This window comes from Stegodyphus dumicola, chromosome 9, assembly GCF_044657685.1.
Source record: "Stegodyphus dumicola isolate Sdum_Otavi_A_Nest chromosome 9, ASM4465768v1".
Lineage (NCBI taxonomy): Eukaryota > Metazoa > Arthropoda > Arachnida > Araneae > Eresidae > Stegodyphus > Stegodyphus dumicola.
Window position 1 is genome coordinate 89,627,213 of NC_140776.1, and position 14,330 is coordinate 89,641,542.

The window sequence follows — 14,330 nt, forward strand, 5'->3', positions numbered from 1 at the left end:
CACACAATTACCTAGTGATATCAATATTTTAATAAAATTGTGATTTAATATTTTTACTGTAAACTTACATTTATTTATATTAGCTAGTTATTTTATGTTACTTAGCTTTACTGTCTTTCTAGTTTTTCATTTTCCTGCCAGAATGCTAATTTCCAGTTCCCGCGTTCTCAAATGAGGTAGAAAAGAGATAGTATTTAAAGAAAGGTTTTAGTTGATAGAAGAGCGTGTTCCGCTTGCTAAATGCCACGTTGCTATTTGATTCTCTTGAGGAACAGTTTATTTGCGGAGTTGCGTTATTTTTGACATTAGGCTTGTCACGCCGATGTTAGGTTTTGAGCCAACTTGCGCGCATTTGTTTGCGTAGCCTTTTCGGCTAACTCATGATTTACTAAACTAATTAATTTCAGGTAATCTCTTTTTTATTTACGCAATAAATGCAATAAATTCACCAGGAGAAAAGAAATCTGCCAGAAGCCAATCTGTTGGCAGATTTCTTTGCTCCTAAAGAAGAGGCACCTGTACCTGGTTTCTCTCGAAATCTCTAGTCTTAACTAAAATTCACATCAAACGCAAGCTGTTACTTTGCCTAATTTATGTTTTACTTTGGCGTGTTTCTTTTCTCTTTTTATTGCCAATTTATTGTTCTTCGCAATAAATTAAAAACATTTCTGAATTTCACATCAAGAAGGAGAACCATTTAACAAAAGCCACATACTTCAAAAACATTTCAAAATTGGTGAAAAACGTTTGCTCTAATTTTCAAAGCATTGGAAAAGCACATAGTGTAGAAATTATTAACTACTTTCGAAAATTCAATTTCTGTGATAGCACTATCTTCTAGCAGTTACCTTTTTATTTTCAGAACAGCAAATTAAAAATTGTTGCTCTGTTCTACTAAAAATCTGGTCTTTAAACCGTCCTAGATCTTCTGAAAATCGAGAGGGGAAAAATATCTTCTTCATATATATTGAATTGTTTTACTACACAATTTAATTTTCAAAGCATTGGAAAAGCACATAGTGTAGAAATTATTAACTACTTTCGAAAATTCAATTTCTGTGATAGCACTATCTTCTAGCAGTTACCTTTTTATTTTCAGAACAGCAAATTAAAAATTGTTGCTCTGTTCTACTAAAAATCTGGTCTTTAAACCGTCCTAGATCTTCTGAAAATCGAGAGGGGAAAAATATCTTCTTCATATATATTGAATTGTTTTACTACACAATTTAATTTTCAAAGCATTGGAAAAGCACATAGTGTAGAAATTATTAACTACTTTCGAAAATTCAATTTCTGTGATAGCACTATCTTCTAGCAGTTACCTTTTTATTTTCAGAACAGCAAATTAAAAATTGTTGCTCTGTTCTACTAAAAATCTGGTCTTTAAACCGTCCTAGATCTTCTGAAAATCGAGAGGGGAAAAATATCTTCTTCATATATATTGAATTGTTTTACTACACAATTTAATTTTCAAAGCATTGGAAAAGCACATAGTGTAGAAATTATTAACTACTTTCGAAAATTCAATTTCTGTGATAGCACTATCTTCTAGCAGTTACCTTTTTATTTTCAGAACAGCAAATTAAAAATTGTTGCTCTGTTCTACTAAAAATCTGGTCTTTAAACCGTCCTAGATCTTCTGAAAATCGAGAGGGGAAAAATATCTTCTTCATATATATTGAATTGTTTTACTACACAATTTAATTTTCAAAGCATTGGAAAAGCACATAGTGTAGAAATTATTAACTACTTTCGAAAATTCAATTTCTGTGATAGCACTATCTTCTAGCAGTTACCTTTTTATTTTCAGAACAGCAAATTAAAAATTGTTGCTCTGTTCTACTAAAAATCTGGTCTTTAAACCGTCCTAGATCTTCTGAAAATCGAGAGGGGAAAAATATCTTCTTCATATATATTGAATTGTTTTACTACACAATTTAATTTTCAAAGCATTGGAAAAGCACATAGTGTAGAAATTATTAACTACTTTCGAAAATTCAATTTCTGTGATAGCACTATCTTCTAGCAGTTACCTTTTTATTTTCAGAACAGCAAATTAAAAATTGTTGCTCTGTTCTACTAAAAATCTGGTCTTTAAACCGTCCTAGATCTTCTGAAAATCGAGAGGGGAAAAATATCTTCTTCATATATATTGAATTGTTTTACTACACAATTTAATTTTCAAAGCATTGGAAAAGCACATAGTGTAGAAATTATTAACTACTTTCGAAAATTCAATTTCTGTGATAGCACTATCTTCTAGCAGTTACCTTTTTATTTTCAGAACAGCAAATTAAAAATTGTTGCTCTGTTCTACTAAAAATCTGGTCTTTAAACCGTCCTAGATCTTCTGAAAATCGAGAGGGGAAAAATATCTTCTTCATATATATTGAATTGTTTTACTACACAATTTAATTTTCAAAGCATTGGAAAAGCACATAGTGTAGAAATTATTAACTACTTTCGAAAATTCAATTTCTGTGATAGCACTATCTTCTAGCAGTTACCTTTTTATTTTCAGAACAGCAAATTAAAAATTGTTGCTCTGTTCTACTAAAAATCTGGTCTTTAAACCGTCCTAGATCTTCTGAAAATCGAGAGGGGAAAAATATCTTCTTCATATATATTGAATTGTTTTACTACACAATTTAATTTTCAAAGCATTGGAAAAGCACATAGTGTAGAAATTATTAACTACTTTCGAAAATTCAATTTCTGTGATAGCACTATCTTCTAGCAGTTACCTTTTTATTTTCAGAACAGCAAATTAAAAATTGTTGCTCTGTTCTACTAAAAATCTGGTCTTTAAACCGTCCTAGATCTTCTGAAAATCGAGAGGGGAAAAATATCTTCTTCATATATATTGAATTGTTTTACTACACAATTTAATTTTCAAAGCATTGGAAAAGCACATAGTGTAGAAATTATTAACTACTTTCGAAAATTCAATTTCTGTGATAGCACTATCTTCTAGCAGTTACCTTTTTATTTTCAGAACAGCAAATTAAAAATTGTTGCTCTGTTCTACTAAAAATCTGGTCTTTAAACCGTCCTAGATCTTCTGAAAATCGAGAGGGGAAAAATATCTTCTTCATATATATTGAATTGTTTTACTACACAATTTAATTTTCAAAGCATTGGAAAAGCACATAGTGTAGAAATTATTAACTACTTTCGAAAATTCAATTTCTGTGATAGCACTATCTTCTAGCAGTTACCTTTTTATTTTCAGAACAGCAAATTAAAAATTGTTGCTCTGTTCTACTAAAAATCTGGTCTTTAAACCGTCCTAGATCTTCTGAAAATCGAGAGGGGAAAAATATCTTCTTCATATATATTGAATTGTTTTACTACACAATTTAATTTTCAAAGCATTGGAAAAGCACATAGTGTAGAAATTATTAACTACTTTCGAAAATTCAATTTCTGTGATAGCACTATCTTCTAGCAGTTACCTTTTTATTTTCAGAACAGCAAATTAAAAATTGTTGCTCTGTTCTACTAAAAATCTGGTCTTTAAACCGTCCTAGATCTTCTGAAAATCGAGAGGGGAAAAATATCTTCTTCATATATATTGAATTGTTTTACTACACAATTTAATTTTCAAAGCATTGGAAAAGCACATAGTGTAGAAATTATTAACTACTTTCGAAAATTCAATTTCTGTGATAGCACTATCTTCTAGCAGTTACCTTTTTATTTTCAGAACAGCAAATTAAAAATTGTTGCTCTGTTCTACTAAAAATCTGGTCTTTAAACCGTCCTAGATCTTCTGAAAATCGAGAGGGGAAAAATATCTTCTTCATATATATTGAATTGTTTTACTACACAATTTAATTTTCAAAGCATTGGAAAAGCACATAGTGTAGAAATTATTAACTACTTTCGAAAATTCAATTTCTGTGATAGCACTATCTTCTAGCAGTTACCTTTTTATTTTCAGAACAGCAAATTAAAAATTGTTGCTCTGTTCTACTAAAAATCTGGTCTTTAAACCGTCCTAGATCTTCTGAAAATCGAGAGGGGAAAAATATCTTCTTCATATATATTGAATTGTTTTACTACACAATTTAATTTTCAAAGCATTGGAAAAGCACATAGTGTAGAAATTATTAACTACTTTCGAAAATTCAATTTCTGTGATAGCACTATCTTCTAGCAGTTACCTTTTTATTTTCAGAACAGCAAATTAAAAATTGTTGCTCTGTTCTACTAAAAATCTGGTCTTTAAACCGTCCTAGATCTTCTGAAAATCGAGAGGGGAAAAATATCTTCTTCATATATATTGAATTGTTTTACTACACAATTTAATTTTCAAAGCATTGGAAAAGCACATAGTGTAGAAATTATTAACTACTTTCGAAAATTCAATTTCTGTGATAGCACTATCTTCTAGCAGTTACCTTTTTATTTTCAGAACAGCAAATTAAAAATTGTTGCTCTGTTCTACTAAAAATCTGGTCTTTAAACCGTCCTAGATCTTCTGAAAATCGAGAGGGGAAAAATATCTTCTTCATATATATTGAATTGTTTTACTACACAATTTAATTTTCAAAGCATTGGAAAAGCACATAGTGTAGAAATTATTAACTACTTTCGAAAATTCAATTTCTGTGATAGCACTATCTTCTAGCAGTTACCTTTTTATTTTCAGAACAGCAAATTAAAAATTGTTGCTCTGTTCTACTAAAAATCTGGTCTTTAAACCGTCCTAGATCTTCTGAAAATCGAGAGGGGAAAAATATCTTCTTCATATATATTGAATTGTTTTACTACACAATTTAATTTTCAAAGCATTGGAAAAGCACATAGTGTAGAAATTATTAACTACTTTCGAAAATTCAATTTCTGTGATAGCACTATCTTCTAGCAGTTACCTTTTTATTTTCAGAACAGCAAATTAAAAATTGTTGCTCTGTTCTACTAAAAATCTGGTCTTTAAACCGTCCTAGATCTTCTGAAAATCGAGAGGGGAAAAATATCTTCTTCATATATATTGAATTGTTTTACTACACAATTTAATTTTCAAAGCATTGGAAAAGCACATAGTGTAGAAATTATTAACTACTTTCGAAAATTCAATTTCTGTGATAGCACTATCTTCTAGCAGTTACCTTTTTATTTTCAGAACAGCAAATTAAAAATTGTTGCTCTGTTCTACTAAAAATCTGGTCTTTAAACCGTCCTAGATCTTCTGAAAATCGAGAGGGGAAAAATATCTTCTTCATATATATTGAATTGTTTTACTACACAATTTAATTTTCAAAGCATTGGAAAAGCACATAGTGTAGAAATTATTAACTACTTTCGAAAATTCAATTTCTGTGATAGCACTATCTTCTAGCAGTTACCTTTTTATTTTCAGAACAGCAAATTAAAAATTGTTGCTCTGTTCTACTAAAAATCTGGTCTTTAAACCGTCCTAGATCTTCTGAAAATCGAGAGGGGAAAAATATCTTCTTCATATATATTGAATTGTTTTACTACACAATTTAATTTTCAAAGCATTGGAAAAGCACATAGTGTAGAAATTATTAACTACTTTCGAAAATTCAATTTCTGTGATAGCACTATCTTCTAGCAGTTACCTTTTTATTTTCAGAACAGCAAATTAAAAATTGTTGCTCTGTTCTACTAAAAATCTGGTCTTTAAACCGTCCTAGATCTTCTGAAAATCGAGAGGGGAAAAATATCTTCTTCATATATATTGAATTGTTTTACTACACAATTTAATTTTCAAAGCATTGGAAAAGCACATAGTGTAGAAATTATTAACTACTTTCGAAAATTCAATTTCTGTGATAGCACTATCTTCTAGCAGTTACCTTTTTATTTTCAGAACAGCAAATTAAAAATTGTTGCTCTGTTCTACTAAAAATCTGGTCTTTAAACCGTCCTAGATCTTCTGAAAATCGAGAGGGGAAAAATATCTTCTTCATATATATTGAATTGTTTTACTACACAATTTAATTTTCAAAGCATTGGAAAAGCACATAGTGTAGAAATTATTAACTACTTTCGAAAATTCAATTTCTGTGATAGCACTATCTTCTAGCAGTTACCTTTTTATTTTCAGAACAGCAAATTAAAAATTGTTGCTCTGTTCTACTAAAAATCTGGTCTTTAAACCGTCCTAGATCTTCTGAAAATCGAGAGGGGAAAAATATCTTCTTCATATATATTGAATTGTTTTACTACACAATTTAATTTTCAAAGCATTGGAAAAGCACATAGTGTAGAAATTATTAACTACTTTCGAAAATTCAATTTCTGTGATAGCACTATCTTCTAGCAGTTACCTTTTTATTTTCAGAACAGCAAATTAAAAATTGTTGCTCTGTTCTACTAAAAATCTGGTCTTTAAACCGTCCTAGATCTTCTGAAAATCGAGAGGGGAAAAATATCTTCTTCATATATATTGAATTGTTTTACTACACAATTTAATTTTCAAAGCATTGGAAAAGCACATAGTGTAGAAATTATTAACTACTTTCGAAAATTCAATTTCTGTGATAGCACTATCTTCTAGCAGTTACCTTTTTATTTTCAGAACAGCAAATTAAAAATTGTTGCTCTGTTCTACTAAAAATCTGGTCTTTAAACCGTCCTAGATCTTCTGAAAATCGAGAGGGGAAAAATATCTTCTTCATATATATTGAATTGTTTTACTACACAATTTAATTTTCAAAGCATTGGAAAAGCACATAGTGTAGAAATTATTAACTACTTTCGAAAATTCAATTTCTGTGATAGCACTATCTTCTAGCAGTTACCTTTTTATTTTCAGAACAGCAAATTAAAAATTGTTGCTCTGTTCTACTAAAAATCTGGTCTTTAAACCGTCCTAGATCTTCTGAAAATCGAGAGGGGAAAAATATCTTCTTCATATATATTGAATTGTTTTACTACACAATTTAATTTTCAAAGCATTGGAAAAGCACATAGTGTAGAAATTATTAACTACTTTCGAAAATTCAATTTCTGTGATAGCACTATCTTCTAGCAGTTACCTTTTTATTTTCAGAACAGCAAATTAAAAATTGTTGCTCTGTTCTACTAAAAATCTGGTCTTTAAACCGTCCTAGATCTTCTGAAAATCGAGAGGGGAAAAATATCTTCTTCATATATATTGAATTGTTTTACTACACAATTTAATTTTCAAAGCATTGGAAAAGCACATAGTGTAGAAATTATTAACTACTTTCGAAAATTCAATTTCTGTGATAGCACTATCTTCTAGCAGTTACCTTTTTATTTTCAGAACAGCAAATTAAAAATTGTTGCTCTGTTCTACTAAAAATCTGGTCTTTAAACCGTCCTAGATCTTCTGAAAATCGAGAGGGGAAAAATATCTTCTTCATATATATTGAATTGTTTTACTACACAATTTAATTTTCAAAGCATTGGAAAAGCACATAGTGTAGAAATTATTAACTACTTTCGAAAATTCAATTTCTGTGATAGCACTATCTTCTAGCAGTTACCTTTTTATTTTCAGAACAGCAAATTAAAAATTGTTGCTCTGTTCTACTAAAAATCTGGTCTTTAAACCGTCCTAGATCTTCTGAAAATCGAGAGGGGAAAAATATCTTCTTCATATATATTGAATTGTTTTACTACACAATTTAATTTTCAAAGCATTGGAAAAGCACATAGTGTAGAAATTATTAACTACTTTCGAAAATTCAATTTCTGTGATAGCACTATCTTCTAGCAGTTACCTTTTTATTTTCAGAACAGCAAATTAAAAATTATTGCTCTGTTCTACTAAAAATCTGGTCTTTAAACCGTCCTAGATCTTCTGAAAATCGAGAGGGGAAAAATATCTTCTTCATATATATTGAATTGTTTTACTACACAATTTAATTTTCAAAGCATTGGAAAAGCACATAGTGTAGAAATTATTAACTACTTTCGAAAATTCAATTTCTGTGATAGCACTATCTTCTAGCAGTTACCTTTTTATTTTCAGAACAGCAAATTAAAAATTGTTGCTCTGTTCTACTAAAAATCTGGTCTTTAAACCGTCCTAGATCTTCTGAAAATCGAGAGGGGAAAAATATCTTCTTCATATATATTGAATTGTTTTACTACACAATTTAATTTTCAAAGCATTGGAAAAGCACATAGTGTAGAAATTATTAACTACTTTCGAAAATTCAATTTCTGTGATAGCACTATCTTCTAGCAGTTACCTTTTTATTTTCAGAACAGCAAATTAAAAATTGTTGCTCTGTTCTACTAAAAATCTGGTCTTTAAACCGTCCTAGATCTTCTGAAAATCGAGAGGGGAAAAATATCTTCTTCATATATATTGAATTGTTTTACTACACAATTTAATTTTCAAAGCATTGGAAAAGCACATAGTGTAGAAATTATTAACTACTTTCGAAAATTCAATTTCTGTGATAGCACTATCTTCTAGCAGTTACCTTTTTATTTTCAGAACAGCAAATTAAAAATTGTTGCTCTGTTCTACTAAAAATCTGGTCTTTAAACCGTCCTAGATCTTCTGAAAATCGAGAGGGGAAAAATATCTTCTTCATATATATTGAATTGTTTTACTACACAATTTAATTTTCAAAGCATTGGAAAAGCACATAGTGTAGAAATTATTAACTACTTTCGAAAATTCAATTTCTGTGATAGCACTATCTTCTAGCAGTTACCTTTTTATTTTCAGAACAGCAAATTAAAAATTGTTGCTCTGTTCTACTAAAAATCTGGTCTTTAAACCGTCCTAGATCTTCTGAAAATCGAGAGGGGAAAAATATCTTCTTCATATATATTGAATTGTTTTACTACACAATTTAATTTAGCTGTTAATGAACTTTAAGTATGATGGTGGTTCAATAAGTTCGAATCTAAAATATGATGCAACTGTGGGATGACGAAATATGATGGAATGATTACCTCAACTTTCGGAAATGCAGAAAAGAAAGCATACAAGAGTGCTTCTACTAGATCTATTATATTTGTCGCTTAGGAATGTTTCTTAATATTGAAAATATCAGACATCGTTCGATGACTGAATTCTAGACAAAATACTCTGATGTGTACACTACATGACTTCTTTGTACGGAAAATTAAATTATATGCATTTTTTGCTGCATTTCATTTAAACTTATTTCCTCGAATTCCATAGAGATTTATTTCTCATTCAATTAATGTAGTTCTCAGTTCGTTGAAAGGGAAAAATACATAAAACGTCAAAATACCTTCGTTCAAAATTGAAAAATATAGAAAAACATAACACACCGAACACAGTTTAAAAAAACAATTTTTACAATTAAAATTAGAGTTTCTACGAAAAAACAAGCAATTCAGCCAGTGGGCAAGAAGGCCTATTTTTCGGTGCAAAAAAACTGAAAGTTTCCTTTTGGTCCCACTCGGCAAAAAGACACTAAAGGTGCAGAAACGAACTTAATTTACTATTCTGTTAAGTTTGAAATGTAAACAAATGTGGCTGCTATGGTAAAAAATTAGCTTTAGCCGCACTTAAACAACGTGTTTAAATAGTTGATAATTCTGCAACTATTGCATGCAGATTAACTAAAGTCATAAAATCCTTAATCGGAAGATAAGAACAACATAATTCAATCGTTCTTAAAGCAAAAAATGCTCAATTTACCAACATATAAGAATTAAAAAAAAAAAAAAAACTGAGCTCACACAGCCGAGTAACAGAATGGGTATTATACTTTATTATTAACATGTACTTTTAGTGCAGCCGATTGCAAACAAATTGGGAAGTGCACAGTTACATGTTATAGCAGTCCCTTATAAAAAATTTCAACGTTTTGGGACATTCATTTTTGAGTTATGCGAGATACATACATACAAACGTATGTACAGAAGTTAAGAAAAAATCTCTTCTGAGTCCATTTTAAATCCTTTTTGCAATCCGTTTTGGGAAAAAGAGTCCTTTATTCTGTCCTTACGTCAGGCAGAAATATCGTTAAATTGCATTCGGTAGCGGTAAAAAGGGATATTTTCGTTGAAATATGATACATGAAAATTTATTTTCCCGATTACAAACAATGCACACAAAGATTCATCAAATGCATAATTGCCGTCGATAATGATATAGTACCTTCCTATGAGCCGTCAAAAGATAGATTGCCATGTTTACACATGGAAGAGAATCACTCAAAGAAGGATCCTACTCCAGGCAGCATTGTGGATGTGATCACTGAAGAAATGTATGCTTAAATGGAGGGATATATGACAGTTTCTTAGATATGTGACAATTTCTATGGAAAAAGGGATCATTGTTGGATCGGTGAAAAAAAATCTTGCCTATAAAGCTAGAATATCAAAGATCTGAGGTACATGGTTCCCAAGAATATTGATAAACATGGAGTCGAATGTTCTCAATAACTTTATCACGATAAAAAAATATTCATGGTTAATACAAGATAAAATGTGATTTCGCTATTGTGACCTAGGGATGAAAGAAGAAAACTAGATATAGAGGCAAGTGAATCTTCCAAACTCTACAAATTCAAAACGAAAGAAATCTATCGAAAAGATTTTGGGCAGCATTCTTTTGGGATGAGAACGATGGCTACTTAGTATTTATATGGCCACAGTAGCGGGGGACAATAAGTTTTCATTATGCTGACCTGCTGGATCAATTCCAAAAAGTAATAAAATTCTTCGGCAAACTCAAAAATTATTACTTTGTATTGCTTTTGTACGACACAGACTTTTGTACAAAGAAATATTGCTTCAACACAAGGCTAAGATTTCTGCAGAGTGCTTCTTCTCCATCAACTGGATTCATCAGATCTGTCCCTAATTGACTTTATCATCCGCTAATTTGGGCGTTGAACCTTGAAATATCGAATCAAAAAACACTAATTGTGTTCTTTCTCGAATTCGAATCACTGATTTCTCTTGATAATTAACGTGCTAGCATTTAAAACACGAGAATACGCTCTAGGAAATAGGATTATTTCGTACAAGCCAACTCCAAAATATTTACTTTTTATTACTGTTAACTTGTAAGAGGCAATGATTTTCTTTTTCTAACAAGGCTTCCGCAGTGGGTGTTAATTATCACCTTGGAGTGCTGCCACTTTTTCAGTTATTGCATATTTCCCTTGAACACGTAGGATATGATTTAACTAGAATTTTAGATGTTTCCTTTGTTTGTTCTGAAATTTTATTACATTTGTATGAATTTCTTTAATAAGTGCAAAATACCTCAGCAAAATAAGTACGTGAAACTTAAATGATTCAACGAAGTTATCACCATAGACACATATTTTACTGTAAGCAAGCCATCGAACACTTCGAGGAGCGCGAAAGAAGCGAGCACATTAATGACAATATTTTCATATTTTGTTCTTCAGATCCAATTTTTTCAATAAAGATTTCTTATGATATAAGTAAATCATTCATCAGTTTCATTTACGGGGTTATTGTTACGAATTTTGCAACGAATTTTGCATTTAGTTAGATATTTTTAGTAGAATTATAATTGTGTTATTTCCCCGTGCAATGCAGCGTGTGACAAATATTAAGAGAAAGCTGCGCCGAAAAAGTAAAAATACAAGACCACGTGCATTTAACATTGAATAAAAGTTTATCTCGGTAATTCATATTTAATTTGAATAAATGTAATGTTAAGTGTAACCGGTAATTCTACTCTTTTCGTTTTCCAGAAATTGCTAGAACTTTCTTGCGTGACCGAATTAAAAAGCTATAAAAGCCGGAGAGAAACATCTTAGCTCAGTAGTTGTTTAGATAATTGTTGTTTATTGTAGCGAATTCGCAGTGAGATCTGATTAGCTTTCTCTGCTCTTTGGATTGCGTTCTATTTAATGTTTTAGTAGTTTAAAATACAGCTACTGATTATATTGCGTGATATTGCGATACTGTACGAATATCTTTGAGGAAAAATCCAGCGTTTTGTTTTATTTATTATGATAAGAATAAATTTTATTAACTTTTCATCGGACTTGTGCATTCAATCTATTACGATTACTATTATTATTATTAATTTTTTTTTTTTTTTTTTTTTTTTTTGGGAGGCGGGAGAAAGCTGCTGCTTAGTGCTTTTTTTTTTAATCTTAAGTTCAGAAGGGCTATTACCCTCGAAACGGCATTTTGCGTTGAATCAAAGCGCTGAATCGCTTTTCAGATTGTTGCCATCAAATATTATCTCTCTGTATTACATTTAAAGAAATTAAATAACGAAGAATGTGTATGAATGTTTCTCGCACTGTGAGAAAACAACGGTAGCTAGAGCTATCAAATTCAAAATAACGTAATTCTCCACCCGAATATAAGTACCTGGAAGCGCAAATTTGGAATTTGTTTTACTGTCTGTTTCATATTTTGTAAAATGTTTACGAATTTTTGATTAACAAATTCAACGATTTCAAAGCGTGCAATGGAAACACTATATGAAAAAAAAAAAATATCTCCATCGCGCGAGACTGTCTATCGGAAAGTCTAAAAGTATGCTGTTTTTAAATATTTTTAGCCCAAAGGGACATTAGATCAAACGCTTTCAAAAAGCATATGCGGGTGTAAATAAATAAAAAATAAATAAATAAATTTAAAAAAACGCCCCTTTGTGTGTAATATAAAATCTGAAAGCTTTCAGAATTATTTTTGTATTATTTATTTTTTTATTTATTTATTTTTGAAATTACGCTGCGTAATATTTGAAAGACGATCATGCTGGGCAGGAAAGTAAACCCTGAAAATTTGGCGTAATATTTTATCACTACTACTTTCCCTTTTTTCCTTGAGGAATGAATATTCTTTCTTCCGTGTGCTTGCACTTTAACATTTCGACACCCATCACCATATTTACTTAAATAAGTAATTAAGTTCAATATATGAAAGCTCTCTTCAGTAACGTAGAGAAGTTTTGCCGCTTGGGGCGATTTGAGAACTTATCGATCGAAGCGTTCTTTCAATTGCCGCCTCTCCTCTATATACTAGCAAGTAGCTACAAAATGTCAAAATGACATTTATGGAAATAAATTAAAAACTCTATGTTTATTTATGAAATACACCTTTAATTTCAACGTTTAAAATTATAGTATTATTTTTTTTAATGTTTTGTTCGCAGTTGATATTGTAGAAGTCTACTTCATTACTCCGATTTGTGTCATGTAAACAGTATAGAGAGATTTCTTAAATGCAAAATGTGCATTTGTAGGTTAAATAAGCAGTTTTGAGGAAAGTTCGTAGGAATACTACAATATTTGGAACTTTATTCTTGAGGCTGTATTTTTAGCGTAAATTTAAAAGTTTATTCTGAGATATTAAAAGTTCAAAAAGACCGCTCTTCCATACCTCTGTTTCTTTTCGTTAGCAAAAAGGGATATAAAAACTCTGAAAATATTTCTTTTTTAATGAGGGATTCTTCCCAATGAACAGATTACAAAACATAATTTATTTGACATTCTTAGTTTTCATTCAAACGTTTCGATGGTGTATTGAAGGTATAACAAAAGTATCTAATTGTTGAAATCTTCTAGTAATTTCTTGGAACACTTCGCCTAATTAATGCAAAACTATTTTTCTTTTCAATTTCATTTCATGTGGCAATTCAAGACCCACATACTTGACTTTATTCAAGACTCTTAAATATATATTATTACGAAAAATCAAGGCGCGGTGAGATGGTTTCCCCGCAAAGCAGTTTTAGGGCAACAGAAGGCAGGGTTGCCACATTTGGAGAGAAATCGCCATTTGGCGATATGCCGTTTGGCAAAACTGGCGATATGCCATGGACTGATGGAGAATCTTCTGGAACGAATTCTTACCGGTTTAGCCCAGAATGTTCTCGAACACAATCCGAAAGCTATATAAACCCTGTTGGTCCGTCCGCAGTCGGTGTGTGTGTGTGCCTCGTCGAGAAGGCGAGTGAGAGTGCCTCGTAAAGTGCGAGATAGTTAGGATCGAGTTGGTGTCTCGTCTAGCGAGTCAATCCCTGCGGAGTCGATCGAGTTGACAGCCGGGCAGCGAGTACCGAGTGGGTAGTCGAATGCACCGAAGGAGTCTGTTAGTGTATCGCGGTTAGTGCATCGTCGAGAGAGCGTGTTGAGCTCCGGGAACGACTGAACCGAAGAGTCGGGAGCTGTGCTCGTGTGTCGTCGAGTGCATCGCGAGAAGAGTCTCGAAAGTACGTGGAGTTCCGAGAACGACCAAGCAGAGTCGGGAGCTGTACTCTGGTGCTTTGCAGGAAGCTGTCTCCACCGCTACTGCCTGACAGTGTGAAAGCTGTGACGCTGATCGCTGTCAGCGTGTTTATAACAGTTCGACGACTGTAAACGAGATTTTGGAGCTGTCCTGATTAATACCAG